The sequence below is a fragment of the Raphanus sativus genome, chromosome 8 (genome assembly GCF_000801105.2).
Source record: "Raphanus sativus cultivar WK10039 chromosome 8, ASM80110v3, whole genome shotgun sequence".
NCBI classification, from domain to species: Eukaryota; Viridiplantae; Streptophyta; class Magnoliopsida; order Brassicales; family Brassicaceae; genus Raphanus; species Raphanus sativus.
In genome coordinates this window covers 20,712,529-20,730,182 of record NC_079518.1, presented here as the reverse complement: position 1 = coordinate 20,730,182, position 17,654 = coordinate 20,712,529, and positions in this window count along the sequence as shown.

Below are 17,654 nucleotides of genomic sequence, written 5' to 3'. Positions count from 1 at the left end.
TGTCTGTCCCCATCTTCCCCCCCCCTTTTGGCGAGGGGGATAGCTGAACTCGTCGGGTTGCGACGAGCTGCCTACGTACCTCTTGCGAGGATCAAGCCATCTCGTAGTTCTGTTTCTGTCGCGGTTGCTACTACTCCACGATTTCCGGCGCCTTGACTAATTCGGCTAAGTCGGCGGTCGCCTTGGGAGTTAGGTCATCCGTTTTCTCGGCGATGGACTCGCGGATTTTCCCGCTGTCCTGAGTTGTGGCCTGTTCGGACAAATCCGAGTTACTTTTGCTGAGTTCTCGGAGTTACTCAGGTTCTTTTTGGTTCGCTTCGGGTTAGCCACCGGGGCGTTCCGATTGCTGCGAAGTTTATGTTCGGCTAGGAAGCAGAGTCGCGACTGTTTTTGGCTTCCCCAGATTACCGCTGTTCCAGTTGGTGTTGGAAACTTGACGCCGAGATGGTAAGTGGACGGGACTGCCTTCATGGCATTTATCCAAGGAGTTCCCATTATGGCGTTATAGATAGCCGGGTTATCCACTACCGCGAATTCGACGATCTTCGTGACTTCTTTAGCCATGACCGGGAGTCTGATTTTTCCGAGGGTCATGGATGTGATGCCCGAGAATCTAGTTAGTGGTCTTGGTTCTGGGATGACTTCTCCGAGGGGTATGTTCATCCTCTGCAGAGTGTCGCGGAACATGATATTGACCGTGCTTCCTGTGTCGATGAGGATGCGGCCGACTTCGAGATCTTGAATCACCAAGTCAATGACCAGAGGATCGTAGTGGGGTTTATCGAGTCCGGTCGTATCCTGTTCCTCGAAGGTGATTGCGTGACTGGGAACGTCGTCCTCCGGACACCATCCGGGGCTTGTCTCGGCCTTCCGTCCGTAGGCTTTGATCGACGACACGGAGTCCTGGTAAAATTGCGATCCTCCGATGACCATGTTGATCCTTTGGCGGTTGTTGTTGTTTCCTTCGCCGTCTTGTCTCCGTTCGCGTTTTTCGCCCGATTGAGTTCCAGGAGCGTTATTGGGATTGGCTCCGTCGGTCCTCGGCGGACGGTCAGAATCTAGGATCAGGTCTTTCATGCTCTTGACCGTTGCTAGTTTGCCGTCGAGCAGCTTCATAATGAGTCTAGCGCCGAGGACTTTGCAGTTGGCGGTGGAGTGTCCTCTCGTCTGATTGAACTCGCAGCTGGAATTGTCCTTGTACGAGTTCCGCGTCCAGGTGTTTCCGGAAGTCCTTCCTTGTTCGGAATTAACAGCGTAATTATGTTCGCCTTGGACGTCTTCCCCCTCGTGATGGACGTACTTGTCGTTACGAGAGGTTTTCTTCTTGCCGGACGCTTTCGGCGGTCCATGCTTTTGCGCTAGGATTTTCATCTCTTCTTCCATGATGATGAAATCCGTTGCCTTGTGGAGAGTGTCCTGGATGGTGCGTGGCCTTTCGAGAGAAATCCACTTTCGGAATTTCGATTTGTACCAGAGGTTTTTCCTCAGGGCGTCGATGGCGACTCTGTTGCTGAGGCCTGTTACCCCTGACATCACGAGTTTGAACCTCCTTATGTAGTCGCGGAGTGGTTCGTCTTCCTTTTGAATTAGACTCCAAAGGTCTACGTCGGAAGTTTCCCTGTCCATGAACATGGAGAATTGCTTCAGAAAAGCCGAAGCAAGTTGGCGGAAACTTCCGATGGAGTTTCTTTTCAAGTGGGAGAACCACTCGAGCGCAGCACCTCTGAGGTTCTCGACGAATAGGAGACAGCAGCCGACGTCCTTTTCCCGCTCCGGAAGTTTAGACCTTGCCATCGCAATCTGGAAAGACTGCAGATGTGCTTTTGGGTCTGTGGTTCCATCGTAGGTGGGAAGCTTTATTTTCCCAGGATCTGAGACTCGTGCCTCCGTGATTCGAGAGGTGAACAGAGTTTTTCTCGACTCCTCGAGGAGCAGGTCGATCTCGGGGGCAGTGCTGGTCGCGTGGTGAATCTGCGACTTTACCGCTTTCACCTCGGCTGCAGTTTTGGCGATGTACTCGCGCAAATCGTGGATTTCGTTGGCGCCGTTCGCGCTCCTATGTCTACATTGGCGGCGATAGGCCCGAGTCTGGTCCTCAGCCAACCTTTCTTGCTCCGACCAGTAGAGGTCTTCTTCCTCTTCTGTCATGGGTTTTTCGAAGGCTGCCTCCAGTCGAGCTGACTGACTTCGGGTCCTTCTGTGGTGGATGTCGGCGTCTTCGTCGGACGGATCCGATTGATCGCTGACATCCAGATTGATCCTTTCGACGTCGTCTCCTTCGTTGTCCTTTGCGGGAGGTGGAAGGTTGCCTGTCGTTTTCTTCTGCCCCATCGAAGTGGTATCGTCAGGGACGAGTTCCGGGGACTTTCTCGGGGCATCTTTTTCTTGGTCTCCGAGAGTTCCGAAGTCGAGCCTCCTGACACGCCTCACCTTGGTGGATCCGCGCGGGAGTTTGCTTTTCGCTGTTAAGGTATTGACCTGTTTAGCGAGTGAAGCCATTAGTTTCTCTTGTTCTTCTGACCGTTTCTGGGCGGTGGCGAACAGTTCCTTCACCTGGTCCAGCATCGCGGTGTTTGCCTCGGCAGTGACCGTCGATACGTTTCCGGCAGGAGTCTTCTCAGCGTTGGCATCGACGGCTGATTCGTCGTGCGTTTGCTTGTCTTTTTCCGCGTCAACAGACATGCTTAACTGGGCGTGCGTAGTTGCGAGAAAGATAAAACCGTGAATCCCCCTCCTTCTAGCGCCAAACTGTGGGAACCGAAATTCGCACTGTCGATTTTAGTTAAGTTAAAACGTAGGAAAACTAAGTTGACCTAGTTTTCCCCGAGGATCCCGGCTATCTGCTGGGCCACGCACGACAAAGTTAATACGAGTCTAGTTTTGGGAATAAATGCGTAAAATAAAGAGAGCAAAAAGAAAGAATCTTATTTCCGAATCTGCGGAGAGCGTTTGGACAACAGGTCGAGATCCCAGCCGCAAGAGCTGTCGATCGTCGCTAGTTTCGAAACCTAGATCTAACCTAGTTGAGTCGCAGCTCGCTAAAAAGGAAATAAGCGCCTAAGTTTTAAGTTGCTCTGGAGTGATTTCTTTCTTCTGATTTCGGATCCCCCTTCCTCTGCTCCTAGCTTTGCTTATATACTCCCATATGACGGTCTATTCTTGATGGGCTGAGTCTGCCGCGGGCTGGACTTTTTCCATTTTCGTCGGCTTTCGCGTTTATCGGGAAAGTTGACATTTATCTTTTCGGAAAGTTGACATTTTATCTTTTCGGAAGTTTAACATTTATCTTGCCATGCGGAGATAATTGTAAACCGTCGTATCTATCCTTTTAGAAAATCGTAAACGGGTGTTCGATCGGGTTTAGTCCCTTTCGGGCCGTCTTCCGATCTTCCGCTGTTTTCTACGATTTTCTTTTGAAAGAATGCTCCTACTTGGATGTCGAGTCTTTCGGAAGATCTTCGATCCATTGCTGAGGCACATGGTGTTTTAAGATAACCATCACCGTTTTATACGAAGTCTTCCTGTCTGTTGACGTCTTACGGGTTCTTTGGAGTCTTAGAGCAGGAAAAGGAGTTTTGTTTGCGGGATCTCGGAAAGTTGCAAAACACGGATTTCTGGCGACCCGGAGGCCTAGAACTTATGCACGAAGACTAGCCGTCCGACGACCCGAGCCAGCGCGGGGCTAGCCGCCCGGCGACCACGGCCAGCACGGGCGCTAGCCGCCGGCGGCCACGGCCAACACGGGGCTAGCCGCCCGGCGGCCACGGCCAGCACGGGCGCTAGCCGCCGGCGGCCACGGCCAGCACGGGGCTAGCCGCCCGGCGGCCACGGCCAGCACGGGCGCTAGCCGCCGGCGGCCACGGCCAGCACGGGGCTAGCCGCCCGGCGGCCACGGCCAGCACGGGCGCTAGCCGCCAGCGGCCACGGCCAGCACGGGCGCTAGCCGGCGGCGGCCACGGCCAGCACGGGCGCTAGCCGCCGGCGGCCACGGCCAGCACGGGGCTAGCCGCCCGGCGACCACAGCCAGCACGGGCGCTAGCCGCCGGCGGCCACGGCCAGCACGGGGCTAGCCGCCGGCGGCCACGGCCAGCACGGGCGCTAGCCGCCGGCGGCCACGGCCAGCACGGGCGCTAGCCGCCGGCGGCCACGGCCAGCACGGGGCTAGCCGCCCGGCGGCCACGGCCACGACCGGAGTCGGCTGCTCGTTTCCTTCGGTTTGTGCGTGTTTTTGCGTTTTTAGTTTTCCGTAGGCTTTTCCCTTGTGTAGAAAGTGTTTCTAGCAGTTGATTTCGAGATGATTAATCTCGAACTTTAATATCTTCCCGAGGTTTCTCGATTAACAATTAGTCTCTCGAGGTTGCTCTAACATTTTTCATGTTTTTCCGAGACTTTCGGACATCGATTTCGTCTTGACCGATTTTGACCCCAACAGTTCGGGTGTTTCTCTGCGAACTTTTCATGCGTGATTATCCGAACTGGGTTGCTCGTAGCCGTAGATCTGGTGGACTCTGTCGATCGATTTCGTACCTCGAACATCGAACGGTAGTCTTCTTCCCACGTTGATCGATCACGTTCATCTTCTATCGATCGATGGGTGTCAATATGCATAGCATCGCCGGCTCCAACAACCTTCTTATGGGGGTTCCCATATTCATCCATTACCCAGAAATCTTCTACCACAATAGCATTTATGTGGTGTCTGATGAGATCTTCTTCTCTGGCCTTGATGAAGGCTTCTTGTCTCTTGATGGCTTCAGAAGTCTGAACCACTTGTGTTTCCAACTTCTTCCCATGAGTGCTCAAAGTGTCAAACTTTGAGATCAAGCTGTTGTACACAACATCTATCTTCACATTGAAATCCACTATGAGCTTCTGTTGACCCTCTAGAACTGAGTCCAGCATAGCTCCAAACTTGCTATCTTGAGTAGGTGGTGGTGGATTCTGGTAGAAGGAATTTGCGAGGTTCTTGTTGCTGCTGAAGTTGTTGTTGCTGAAAGGCTTCTGGTACTATGAATTCTGGTTGAAGTTGCTCCTTTGACTGTTGCCTTAGAAGTTTATGTTCTGATTCTTGATACAGCCTGGAAATCAGACCATATGAATTGATGAACTGAGGTTCAACCTGAAAACAAAGAAGATAGATTTTTATGAGTTTTTATAGTTTTTTTTATAAAGCAAAACAGAAACAAATGAAATATGAATGAGATGCTGATTCTATGATGAACTAAATAAGATAAATAAGCAAAGGATAGAATGGAATTAGGCTGCTGGATGTGTATCACTCTCAGCCTAATCAGTTGATGATTGAAGTGGATTGAGATGGTGCTTTGCTTGCTGGTTGTGTAACTCTCTCAAGCTTGGCAAATGAATGGGATGGAAGGATGGGTGGATTGAGGACGCCACAAGACACTATGGAAAGGAGTCTTGATAAGTCAAGGTGCTCTGGAGCTGCTTCTCACAAACTCTAAAGACTTCAAACAATAGTTTTAAGAAAACTAGAAAACTGAATAATTCTTATTACTTTCAAAGATGGGTGCTTTACAATGAAATAAAGACTAGAGCTTTATAGGCTCGACCAAGACAGACTCTAACAGTCATAAAATGATAAAAGGAAACTAATAAACTCGAAATAAAAGCAAAGGAAATCAAAGAGTTGATGGAATATAGCCGTTAGAGGCTTAATTGTGAGAATCTTGGCCAAATGAATGTGGCTGATGTTCTTCTTGTATCTGGACGGTTTGAGGGGGTAAGTAAGCTTCCTGGGAATCTTCCTTATGGTCTGCAAGGTGCTGAGGTCGTGCCTTAACTGAAGAGAAAATAGCTGTTGGAGCTTTATTGCAAGGATCTCCAAATAAGGCAGTTGGGTGTAAGTGTGGATCCTCCTGATCCAATGGGGTCTGGTGCATGGTAGAAACTCATGGAACTCTTCTTGGACTCCTATAATGTCTCCTGGACGTCTTGGTTTAGTCCCGATGTCTTCTGGTCGGATTGGAATTGCTGAGAAATGATCAAACCGATAGATTGTCCAATCTTGCCATAAATAGCTCCGGTTTGATTTAAGTGACTCTTCATTGAACCAGCTGATCTCCTGGGATCTGGTGTAGCTAAGGACTTCTTCAATACCTCCTGATTGGTTAAAATTATCTCCTGGACGCCAATGTCTGGTTTGAAGCTGATTGAACCGGTTAGCTTCCAATTAAGGCAGGTGTAGAACTGGTTTGACCGGTTTTGGAGAATTGGGCATAACTCCATAATTCCGTGGCCATTTCTCCTGATATTGGCTTCCTGGAAAGATGAGAGACTCCTCTTGAATCCTATGATCGGCTTTGGTTCAGGCCGCTCCTTCATTGGGCTTGAATCTCCTTCAAAAGTTGGGTACTCGCAGATGAACTGGCTGGGGAACCTCCGGTTTGTAAAATTCATAACTCCTTCCTCCGTGAAGCTTTTCTTGTAATTCCAAGCCTTAGTGAATCCTTCATGAGTTGGACTTCTAGTAAAATTGGATTCATGACAAAAGACCTTCTGGTGGTTGAGATATTCGCCTGGGACTGGACCTCTGTCGCTGGTACCTCCAAAGTGGCCGGTTTGGGTAGGTTGGTTGACCTCTGGTTCGACCACTGGTTTAATGGCCGCATCATTCCCTCCCCCTTGTGAAGGTATTGACCTCAAAACTGGATAACCTGATACACCACAATAGAGAAAGTCAGGTTTCATTCTCTTTTGAGAGTTTAGAACCTTACTTTGATACAATTTTGGTTTGGTAATGGTTTGTGCATCTGGTGGCTCTTCTTTGGACATATAGGAAAGGATCACGCCTCTGCTATGTTTCTGGTCATTGCATCTCTTCTGGAGTGGATGGTCCTTCGGATTATTAGGGGCCATGTTTCTGGTCCTTCTTGGAGTTGATCTTCCTAGCAATACAAGATAATCTGGTGGGATATCTTTGAAGCTTTCTTCTTTGCAACCTGAAAATTTCTCAACTTTCTGGACAAAAAGCAAGTGCATTATATCTGTGTTTGGACACTGATAAAAATAATTTGAAATTTCCAGACTTACTTTGATAGCTTCCACAAGTTGAAAAATGATTTTCTTCTTTGGGCAACATGTGTTGGCTTGCTGCCTTCTTTGCACCTTTTGTGTTTGGCTGATGTGAACTTCTACTTCTCTTATTCCTGGATCAAAATTTCTTGGCAAAAGCAAGTGCATCACATCTGGAAAATCAAGTGATAAAGACATTTTAAAATTGAGAAGACTTTCCTTACCCATGCTGACTTTGAATGGCATTTGTTCAACATCTCTTTGAACTAGTTTCTGGACAGCATCTATTGACATCATGGTTAAGGTTTCTTCTTGCAAGATTTTACCACGAATTGGAGTGCCTTTTTCTTTGCTTATACCTGGGTCAAAACATCTTGGCAAAGACAAGTGTATTATACCAAAGTAAAGGAATTTATAAACTGATGAAAACAAAGAACAAAGAACCTTACTTTCAGCTGTGGCAGCAAGAAATTTTAATTCTTTGTTTGGCTTGCTCTCACCTTGGTCTCCTGTACCTATTTCACTTTCCCTTGGACAAGACAAGTGCATTAATCTTATCATGGAAATAATAATAGCATTCTGATCCATAGTGAAATTTACCTCAGGTTTTGGCACTTGAACAATTCTTTGTTCAGATTTTGGTTTCCACTTGTGGTGTGGATTTTGATTGAGCTCATGGCCTGGCTCGGCCCTTGGCACTTCAGTAAGCATAGAGCTCTCATCTGGTATCCCTGTACCAAGAATATAAAAATTTAAACCAGTATCTAAAGGTGTTGTTAAGCACTTACCTTGGTTTGATACTTTGATTACTGGTTTTGCTTCTTTAAGCAACAAATCATTTCTTCCAGCCTCACTTATGGCTTCCTCCTCTTTAGCAATGCCATGCTGGTAGACTGGGTCTTCTCTTTTAGGTTCTTGCTCATTAATTCCTGATACAATACCCTTTGACAAAGACAAGTGCATTATACAAGAATTTGGAACCAATAAATCAGATTGATTAAAACTATCACTTTTCATAGATAAATCTCTTTTCTTTTCTAGTGATGTTTCTATCAATGCTTTTCTAGTGGGGCAAACTACAGCAAAGTGCCCTCTTTTAAGACATCTATAACATGTCTGATCTTTTAAATCTTTAAAATTATAAGACTTACCTTGGTTAGATGTCTCTTCCTTCTTTGGGTTTGAAATCTCATCATTCCTTGGACTTAAATCATGGATAACTTTTGATTCCAATAAGGATGTGGAGTTCGGATTTTTCTGGACCTCAGTACCTGTCTTAACATCCTTTGACAAAGACAAGTGACTTATACCAGTGGGAAATGATTTATAAACCAATTTATCAAGTATAGGACTTACCATAGCCTTTGCTTGAAGAGATGGTTTATCTAGCTCTTCTTTGGGTCTGCTCAAGATGTCTTGGCTGACGTTTTTACTCACCTCCATGACCTTTAGGATGTCACTTTTCTGGCCTAGGCTATGGACAATGGCGTGCCCCTGGTTTGGCTGAAAGTTGGTTTGTTGAGGTAAGCTTCTTTGACCCTCTTTGTGGACAGCTTCTCTTGCTTCTTGGGAACCATGAGTTGGATACCTCCTTGGGTACTGCTCCTTGATCTGAGATATTGTATAACCTGGTGCAAACTCATACCTCATGGCTTTCTTAAGTGCTCCCCACGTTTTGATAGTTGGCTCCTTGTAAAACCATCTATCATCTACTTCTTGAACCCACCATTTAAAGGCATCTCCTTTTAGATGTTCAATGGCATAAGCTAGCCTTTCTTCCTTCAAGATGTTGTTGTAGTGAAACCATTCATCAAGGTTCCTCTCCCATCTAAGATAACCTCTTTTTCCTGAAAATTTAAAGAGCTCAACTTTATTAGCAAAAGAGTTATAATAAAAATGAGAATTAACAACATTAAGTTTGGGGGTTTTAGAATTTGGATTTTTATTGATCCTTGAAGGATCTGGTGGCTTGGGCTCGACATAGACAGCCTCTGGTGCATCTCCAAATCTTCTTTCTCCTGGCTGTGGTCGTTGGCCTTGTGCCTTTCTTCTTTTCCTCAACTGAGCAATCTGTTCAACCTCTTGCAAAGCTGTCAAATGTTGGTTCTGTTTGGCCATCTGATATTGGTTGTGTGCTTCTCCTACCATGGCTTCCTGAAACCACTTTCAAAGATCAAGTGAAGAATAGAGAAATCTGATTGAACCAAAATAAATCCAATGCAACAATGAAACTTAAACTAAACCGAGAAATATGCAAATATGAACCGAAATGAAATCAAATATGCAAAATGATTTTTCTTTTGGTTTTCTCTGGATGCAATCACGAAATGAACCAATAGTAAATGACAATTAACACAAATGAAAGAAAATATGGAAAGAAAACTAATGCTGAATTTTTGTTTTTTGAATTTTCAGATTTAATATGGAAACAACTTAAATGCAGATTTTTTTTTGACTTTTTCAAATGGAAACAAATAAATGCAAACACTTTTTTATATAAATGCAAATATCAAAATGATGAAACAAATATGATATGCACGAAATTAAAATGATATGCTCCTATTTTTTTAACTTTTCAATGAAATAATCAAAAATGCAAAATGCAGATTTTTTTTTTTTTTTGAAATGAATGCACAAAATATAAATATGGCAAGGGGAGCTGGGCAATGAATGCAAACAAGCTAATGAGAAAAAAAAAATTGAATCCTAGATGATCTACACGAAATTAAACTTGTCTTCCTCTTTTTATAAATTTTTTTTTTTGAATGCAACAAGAACACAAAAATGCAGAAACTGTTTTTATGGCTTTTTGATTTATAAATGCAAAACAAATGCAAGCAAATATGAAATGCAAGGATAGATATCACCTTAGTCAGGATCTTGGGCTCTGATACCAAATGATACAGCCTGGAAATCAGACCATATGAATTGATGAACTGAGGTTCAATCTGAAAACAAAGAAGATAGATTTTTATGAGTTTTTATAGTTTTTTTTATAAAGCAAAACAGAAACAAATGAAATATGAATGAGATGCTGATTCTATGATGAACTAAATAAGATAAATAAGCAAAGGATAGAATGGAATCAGGCTGCTGGATGTGTATCACTCTCAGCCTAATCAGTTGATGATTGAAGTGGATTGAGATGGTGCTTTGCTTGCTGGTTGTGTAACTCTCTCAAGCTTGGCAAATGAATGGGATGGAAGGATGGGTGGATTGAGGACGCCACAAGACACTATGGAAAGGAGTCTTGATAAGTCAAGGTGCTCTGGAGCTGCTTCTCACAAACTCTAAAGACTTCAAACAATAGTTTTAAGAAAACTAGAAAACTGAATAATTCTTATTACTTTCAAAGATGGGTGCTTTACAATGAAACAAAGACTAGAGCTTTATAGGCTCGACCAAGACAGACTCTAACAGTCATAAAATGATAAAAGGAAACTAATAAACTCGAAATAAAAGCAAAGGAAATCAAAGAGTTGATGGCTCCATGGAATATAGCCGTTAGAGGCTTAATTGTGAGAATCTTGGCCAAATGAATGTGGCTGATGTTCTTCTTGTATCTGGACGGTTTGAGGGGGTAAGTAAGCTTCCTGGAAATCTTCCTTATGGTCTGCAAGGTGCTGAGGTCGTGCCTTAACTGAAGAGAAAATAGCTGTTGGAGCTTTATTGCAAGGATCTCCAAATAAGGCAGTTGGGTGTAAGTGTGGATCCTCCTGATCCAATGGGGTCTGGTGCATGGTAGAAACTCATGGAACTCTTCTTGGACTCCTATAATGTCTCCTGGACGTCTTGGTTTACTCCTGATGTCTTCTGGTCGGATTTGCTGAGAAATGATCAAACCGATAGATTGTCCAATCTTGCCATAAATAGCTCCGGTTTGATTTAAGTGACTCTTCATTGAACCAGCTGATCTCCTGGGCTCTGGTGTAGCTAAGGACTTCTTCAATACCTCCTGATTGGTTAAAATGATCTCCTGGATGCCAATGTCTGGTTTGAAGCTGATTGAACCGGTTAGCTTCCAATTGAGGCAGGTGTAGAACTGGTTTGACCGGTTTTGGAGAATTGGGCATAACTCCATAATTCCGTGGCCATTTCTCCTGATATTGGGCTTCCTGGAAAGATGAGAGACTCCTCTTGAATCCTATGATCGGCATTGGTTCAGGCCGCTCCTTCATTGGGCTTGAATCTCCTTCAAAAGTTGGGTACTCGCAGATGAACTGGCTGGGGAACCTCCGGTTTGTAAAATTCATAACTCCTTCCTCCGTGAAGCTTTTCTTGTAATTCCAAGCCTTAGTGAATCCTTCATGAGTTGGCCTTCTAGTAAAATTGGATTCATGACAAAAGACCTTCTGGTGGTTGAGATATTCGCCTGGGACTGGACCTCTGTCGCTGGTACCTCCAAAGTGGCCGGTTTGGGTAGGTTGGTTGACCTCTGGTTCGACCACTGGTTTGATGGCCCCATCAATTCTGATTCTCGTATCTCTGGAATCCTCATATGTAATTCACATCCTCTTCCTCATCAGTCTCAATGATCTCCACATCTTCAGCAAATTGACTTGCTTCTTAAAGCTGTTTGGCTTGATTTGCATTTCGTCCCACTGCTCTATTTCTAAAGCATTGGCTGCTTTTCTCCTTTCGTAGTCAGTGTTCTTGGTACTATTGCTAGTTGCCAAGTTTTCGATAAGTCTTACTGCCTCTTCTGGATTCATGATGTTGAAGTTTCCTTCACTAGCTGTGTCTAGAGATGTCTGGTAGATTAGATCTAAACCTCTGAAGAAAGTGCTTAGTAGCTGCTCTTGGTTGAATCCATGTTGTGGACAATCTCTCTGGTAGGTCTTGAATCGGACCCAACAGCGTCTGAAAGGTTCTGCAGGCTTCTGCATGAATGTAGCAATTTTAGTCCTCAAGTATTCTGCGCGTGCTTCATCAAAGAAGTTGATCAAGAAAGCATTCTTGATTTCATTCCAGGAAGTAAGAGATCCTGGTGATAGTTGCTTAAGCCATTGCAAAGCTTCTCCAGTAAGAGAGTGCTTGAAAAGCTTGCAAAGTAGGTAGTCAGCTGGTACTCCATTGGCTTTGACAACTGATATGAGATCCTCGTACCTCCTAGATGATCCATAGGATGCTCGTTAGGTGCTCCACTGTAGGGTATTTGTCCTACAAGTGTGTAGTAGATAGGCTTCACCTCAAAATCTGTCCTCTGAATCTCTGGAGGTCGGATTGCAGATCTGTTGGCATAGTATTGATCTGGACGGTTGTAGTCAGCCAGTGATCTGTTTCTGGTGGCCTCGTCTGCAGCTTGAGCAGCAGCTGCAGCAGCTTCAGCTTCTAGATCAGGGATTGTGATCCCCTGATCATTAATCTTTTGACCTGCTGCATTACGCAGGTGACCATCTTGGTCACGTAGGTTTCCATGTTCGTCCGCTCGGAGTATCAAAGTCGCGACCATGTTCTTAGTATTGATCGATGTGCGAGATGCGATATCGGTCGATGTCGGATGAAAGATGTGAGTCGACGGGTACTGAAAAGTGTCAGTTGATGTGGAAGAAATAGTATCGATCGATGTTAGAGTGAGATCGATCGATGTCGGTGAACTTGTATCGGTCGGCAGTGACTGAAACTCGGTAGACGGTTGGCGGTGAAAGTCGGTCGATGCACAGGTAGGTGTATCGATGCATGCGGAACGTATCTGTTTGCGGATTGAATGTTCCAAAGCAGCGGGGTCAGCAAACAATAATCCCTTGTTTTCCTTGCTTCTGGTTATGCTGGGCATGCACCTGAAAAGAAAAATAAGAAAAAAAATTTCAGTGACAATAGTAACTAAAAAGAAAAACCAAGACTTAAATAAAATCTAATGACGATCAAAGCTCCCCGGCAACGGCACCAAATTTGGTACTTGCTCAAATTACCATATAGCAATATTACTCTCATCAAAAGAGGTCAATTGTAGTACTTAGGGATCAAATCCACAAGGAGCTAAGGAATCAAAAGATCTTATTGTAACTAAGCTATGCTAAAGATTTGTTATTAAGGCAGTGAAATAAAAGTAACAAGGAATTGGTTTGAGCAGGACAATTACTCAAGATGATTGGATGGGTTAACTAGTATGATTTAAAAGAGTTAGAACTAAGGTTGCTATTCAGGTTATCAGGATTATAGAGGTATGATTCCTGTGTGAGATGCTTGCACGATATTAAAGAACCCAACTAAACAATAGCACAACTGTCGTTGCGACCATCTATTACTAGAACCGATGAACATGCCCAGGCGGGTCATAGATTAAGATATGGATCGATATGCCTATGCATGTATCGATCGACTTGATGTCGCATGTATCGATCGATATGCTATCGCATGTATCGATTGTCATTTATCTTGCGTCTATCAATCGATCACTCTATAGGAGTATCGATCGATGTGCTACTAGTAAGCTTTACCGATCGTAGGTTGAATACAGTTCACCAAACAATCACCCAGTCAGTTGTCGCTTGTTCCAGGTGAGTTGATGGCTCTAAGAAGATAGATCCAAGGATTGTATCTTTTTATTCTTGTGTAGGTTAGCTACTCCTACACAAGCATTAAGCATGATCTTCAAAGATGAATATCACATGCTCAGGTAATCATATTTTGGGCTAATCCCTCATACCTGGAAGTGAACGAACGAGCGAATCCCGCACAAAAGCCACTCGCCCGGCGAGCTGAACAACGACGTGGGTGTACTCGCCCGGCGAGTTGAACCATCACGCGGGTCAGCTCGCCGGCGAGCCGAACCACGACATGGGTGTACTCACCCTGCGAGTTGAACCATCACGCGGGTCAGCTCGCCGGCGAGCCGAACCACGACGTGGGTGTACTCGCCCGGCGAGTTGAACCATTACGCGGGTCAGCTCGCCGGCGAGCCGAACCACGACGTTGGTGTACTCGCCCGGCGAGTTGAACCATCACGAGGGTCAGCTCGCCGGCGAGCTGAACCACGACGTGGGTGTACTCGCCCGGCGAGTTGAACCATCACGCGGGTCAGCTCGCCGGCGAGCTGAACCACGACGTGGGTGTACTCGCCCGACGAGTTGAACCATCATGCGGGTCAGCACGCCGGCGAGCTGAACCACGACGTGGGTGTACTCGCTAGGCGAGCTCGGCCGTCACCCGAGTCGGCTCGCCCGGCGAGCTTGACCTGATCCCGGTCTGCCCGACTTACTTCGACTCACGTATCTTCCGTATAGCTGTGATATCCGGCCTTCGGGACCACATACTTCTTGTTTCGTTTCGATTAAATTTATTCTCGGAATTCTATGACTAACGTTCTCAGAGGGGATTCGAGCCCATATAAGTTATGACGGTTTGTCCTAACTCGCGGAAATACGATAAATGCTAAGTTTCCAAAGATAAATTTCAAGACTCGAAGATAACTATCAAGATCGACGAAAAATGGAATATTCCTAAGAGATAAACTTGGGCCCGAAGGCAAAGGAATAGATGGGCCACCGACCTAGAGCGACTATAGAAGGAGAAGAGGAGCAGAAGAAAAAGGGATCCGAGATTTCAGTCTCAGAGAACTCCTGCAAGCTTAGAGAACTTGGAACTTAGGTGGTTAGACTAGCAAGGCAGGACCTAGAACGTCTGGCCGCCTCTTGTTCTATTTTTATCTTTTCCGCATACCTTTGTTCCTCTCGGAAGGATCTAACAATTCTTTTACTTAGAGTTCCGCACATAGAAACCCTAGGCATTATTCTCGACATGCATGTTTCTATGACCAACGCGCATACTAGACGAACCGGTCCAGGCTGTTCGATCTCTTGTTCAATTCTTTCTAACTGAACTACGTCCGACTTGATCCTCGAAAGGGGTACGTAGGCAGCCTTTCATAAGGTCCAGTCCCAAATCTTTAAACCTTTTTCGTATATTTTTCGTCTTTTGTTATCGAGCTGTGACTTAGTTTAGGTTTAAGGTTTTGAGGCGGCTAGAACTAGGAAAATCGCTGACAGTTCTCGCGGTCAAAGCTTTTACAATCTTTTGTAATCATCACAACACTCTTACGCAAATTCGAAATAAAGATCTACTTTTTACTAAACTCGTTTTGTTATCTTTTTCTATTTTCCGCATTTATTTGGTCACTTGTCGTTGGCTGTCGCAGAGAATCCGGACCTCAAGGAAAGTAGGGTTTTCCTTGCTTTCCTCCATATTTATTCATTAAAATCGACGGTGTGAATTTCGCCTCCCACAATCAACTGTTTCCGTTTCATACAAATAATTCAAACTTTTTTAAGAGTAACAAGCCTTCGCGGTTTTTATTGTAAAATTCCAAAGATAACCTCAACTGAGACGAAACAAAAGATAGTTTTATCGAGGTTCGAAAGTAGAAGTTCCGGAGACGAGAATGCACAGCACGAGACTGATCCAACTCGCCATTGGGCAAGTTGGATGTGCTGTGGGCGAGTTGGATTGGTCAATCCTACTCGCCATTGGGCGAGTTGGATGTGCCATGTCCAACTCTCCCACTGGCGAGTTGGATTGATCGATCTGGCTCCCCCTCGTGCTTGTTGGATGTGGTCTGTTCCTTCTTCCCGACGGGTTGCTGAACGATACTGGTTTGGTTGCTACGACCCTCGAGAGTTGTCCACCTTCACCAGTTCGAACAATCTTCCTTGAAGTTAATCATATATTTCTTTTTGAGTTTATGTGAGGTTTTAATCTCAGTTGTTGCTTGCTTGTTTTCTTTTCAGGAAAAAATATTTTTCGGTGATTTTTAGGCAATAATTTCGTCGTAATTGATTTTGATCCCAACATATTCCATATATTTTACTCATTTATAGCCATGGTAGTGTTTTAGGATATATTTATTCTGTTTTGGAGTCTTTTTAGCATACCTACAACTTCAGGTATGATTTGGAGAAAAGTGGTGCTTTTGGAACACTTTGGAGATAAATATAGAAAATGCTCGTAGCTTACCATCGAATCAGTCCGTAGTTGACATTCAGAGTCAATAATCGATCGACTAACATCATTCGTCGTTGATCGACAACGAAGCACGCAAGGCCCGACTTGGTTTCCAGCCGACTTATAGCCCAAGTCTCACACAATTACAGAAATACCCCTCACCCACTTTAAACATAATATTTAAGTGCTCTACCGTTGTATTGGGAAACACATGCTTTTATACTTTCTTATTTTCACAAAAAACATATTTAGGGTTTTTAGTAGTTTAGAGAGAAGATCCAAAACTACTTCAGAGCTTTGTATTGGAACTCCAGTTTTTCTACCTTATTATATTTATGCAGTTTATTATTATGATTGCTATGATTTACTTTGCTATGTCTGAGTAATTCACTTGTTAGATTTAGGATTTAAATAGGTTATGAAGGATTAACCCAAACTATAGAATTGCAAAGGTGATATATATCGTTCAAAGAATTGATTGCAATGCCTGTATTTTAGAGTAGCTAACTACAACCTTGATTTTAGGATTGTGGACAACTACGGCAGTAGGTTCTGCAGCAGAATAGATCCCCTCGAACTATGATTGCTAGAAACAAGCGACAGCTGCATTAGTTAAGACTAGTGAATCTATCGAACAACTTGCTAATGCTTGTCTAAGGGAACATAGATCGACACTCATACCATAGCATCGATCGACGCTCATACCATAGCATCGATCGATGTTTGATCCATATTAACAAACAACAGATGAAATATCAGACTTGGTCAATAGGATTGATTCACAACAAAATCTGAAAGAATTTGAGTTCTAGGATGGATAACCTAAATATTTTTATCATTATAATCTTGAATACCTGAAACCCTAGATTTAACGCTGTCTCATAACTGTTTACAAACTCAAACCAATCAACTGACTAGTATCTATAATGTTTAGCTAGCTTAATTACTGTTGATTAGGATTTATTGTGTACCCTCGCTCCTTGTGGATTTTGATCCCTAAGTACTACAACTGAAACTCTTATTTGAGAGAGTAAAGTCACTCATTAGGGTAATTTGAGTGATATGATAGATGAACTCAGATGGTAATCCTTTCCAAGATTAGCTCACGGCAGAACTTCTCATCCTTCACTAAATAATAGACTGAATCAACTGATGGATGAATTTCGCTAAAGATTCAACAAGATTTCTCTCAGTTTTCTCTTATTCTTTCTCGGTTTTCTTTTTAAACAAATTACTCTGATTTTCTTGTTTCTGTCTACAGAACGTGGAAGCAGGTCAAGGGGAGGCTTAAATGGATGGAGAGAAGGTTTATCTTAGTTTCAAGGTTAACACCAAGCTGTGGTGAGCAAGGTACAGTTGGCATCATGCTTTCCTTCCCAGCCAGCAGGCAGCTTTCTCTTTCCCTCTTATGAAGAAATCTTCCGAGACACATGAATTTTATTTTATTTTACTAATCAAGCAAGAAGGTACAGGTCATGTGACTTGATTATTGAGCAAGCAGGCTGAGGAGGTGATGGCTTATCATAGAGACCTGTTCGCGGATCGAGCTTGAGCACCGAAGAAGACACGACCCGTAGATAAGGAAGAACAACGCGGATGGAGCTCGCAGTGGTTGAAGATTCTTGTGGAGAGCTCGTCGACTTGGAGCAGTCCTTGCATCCATGGTACATGATGATAGA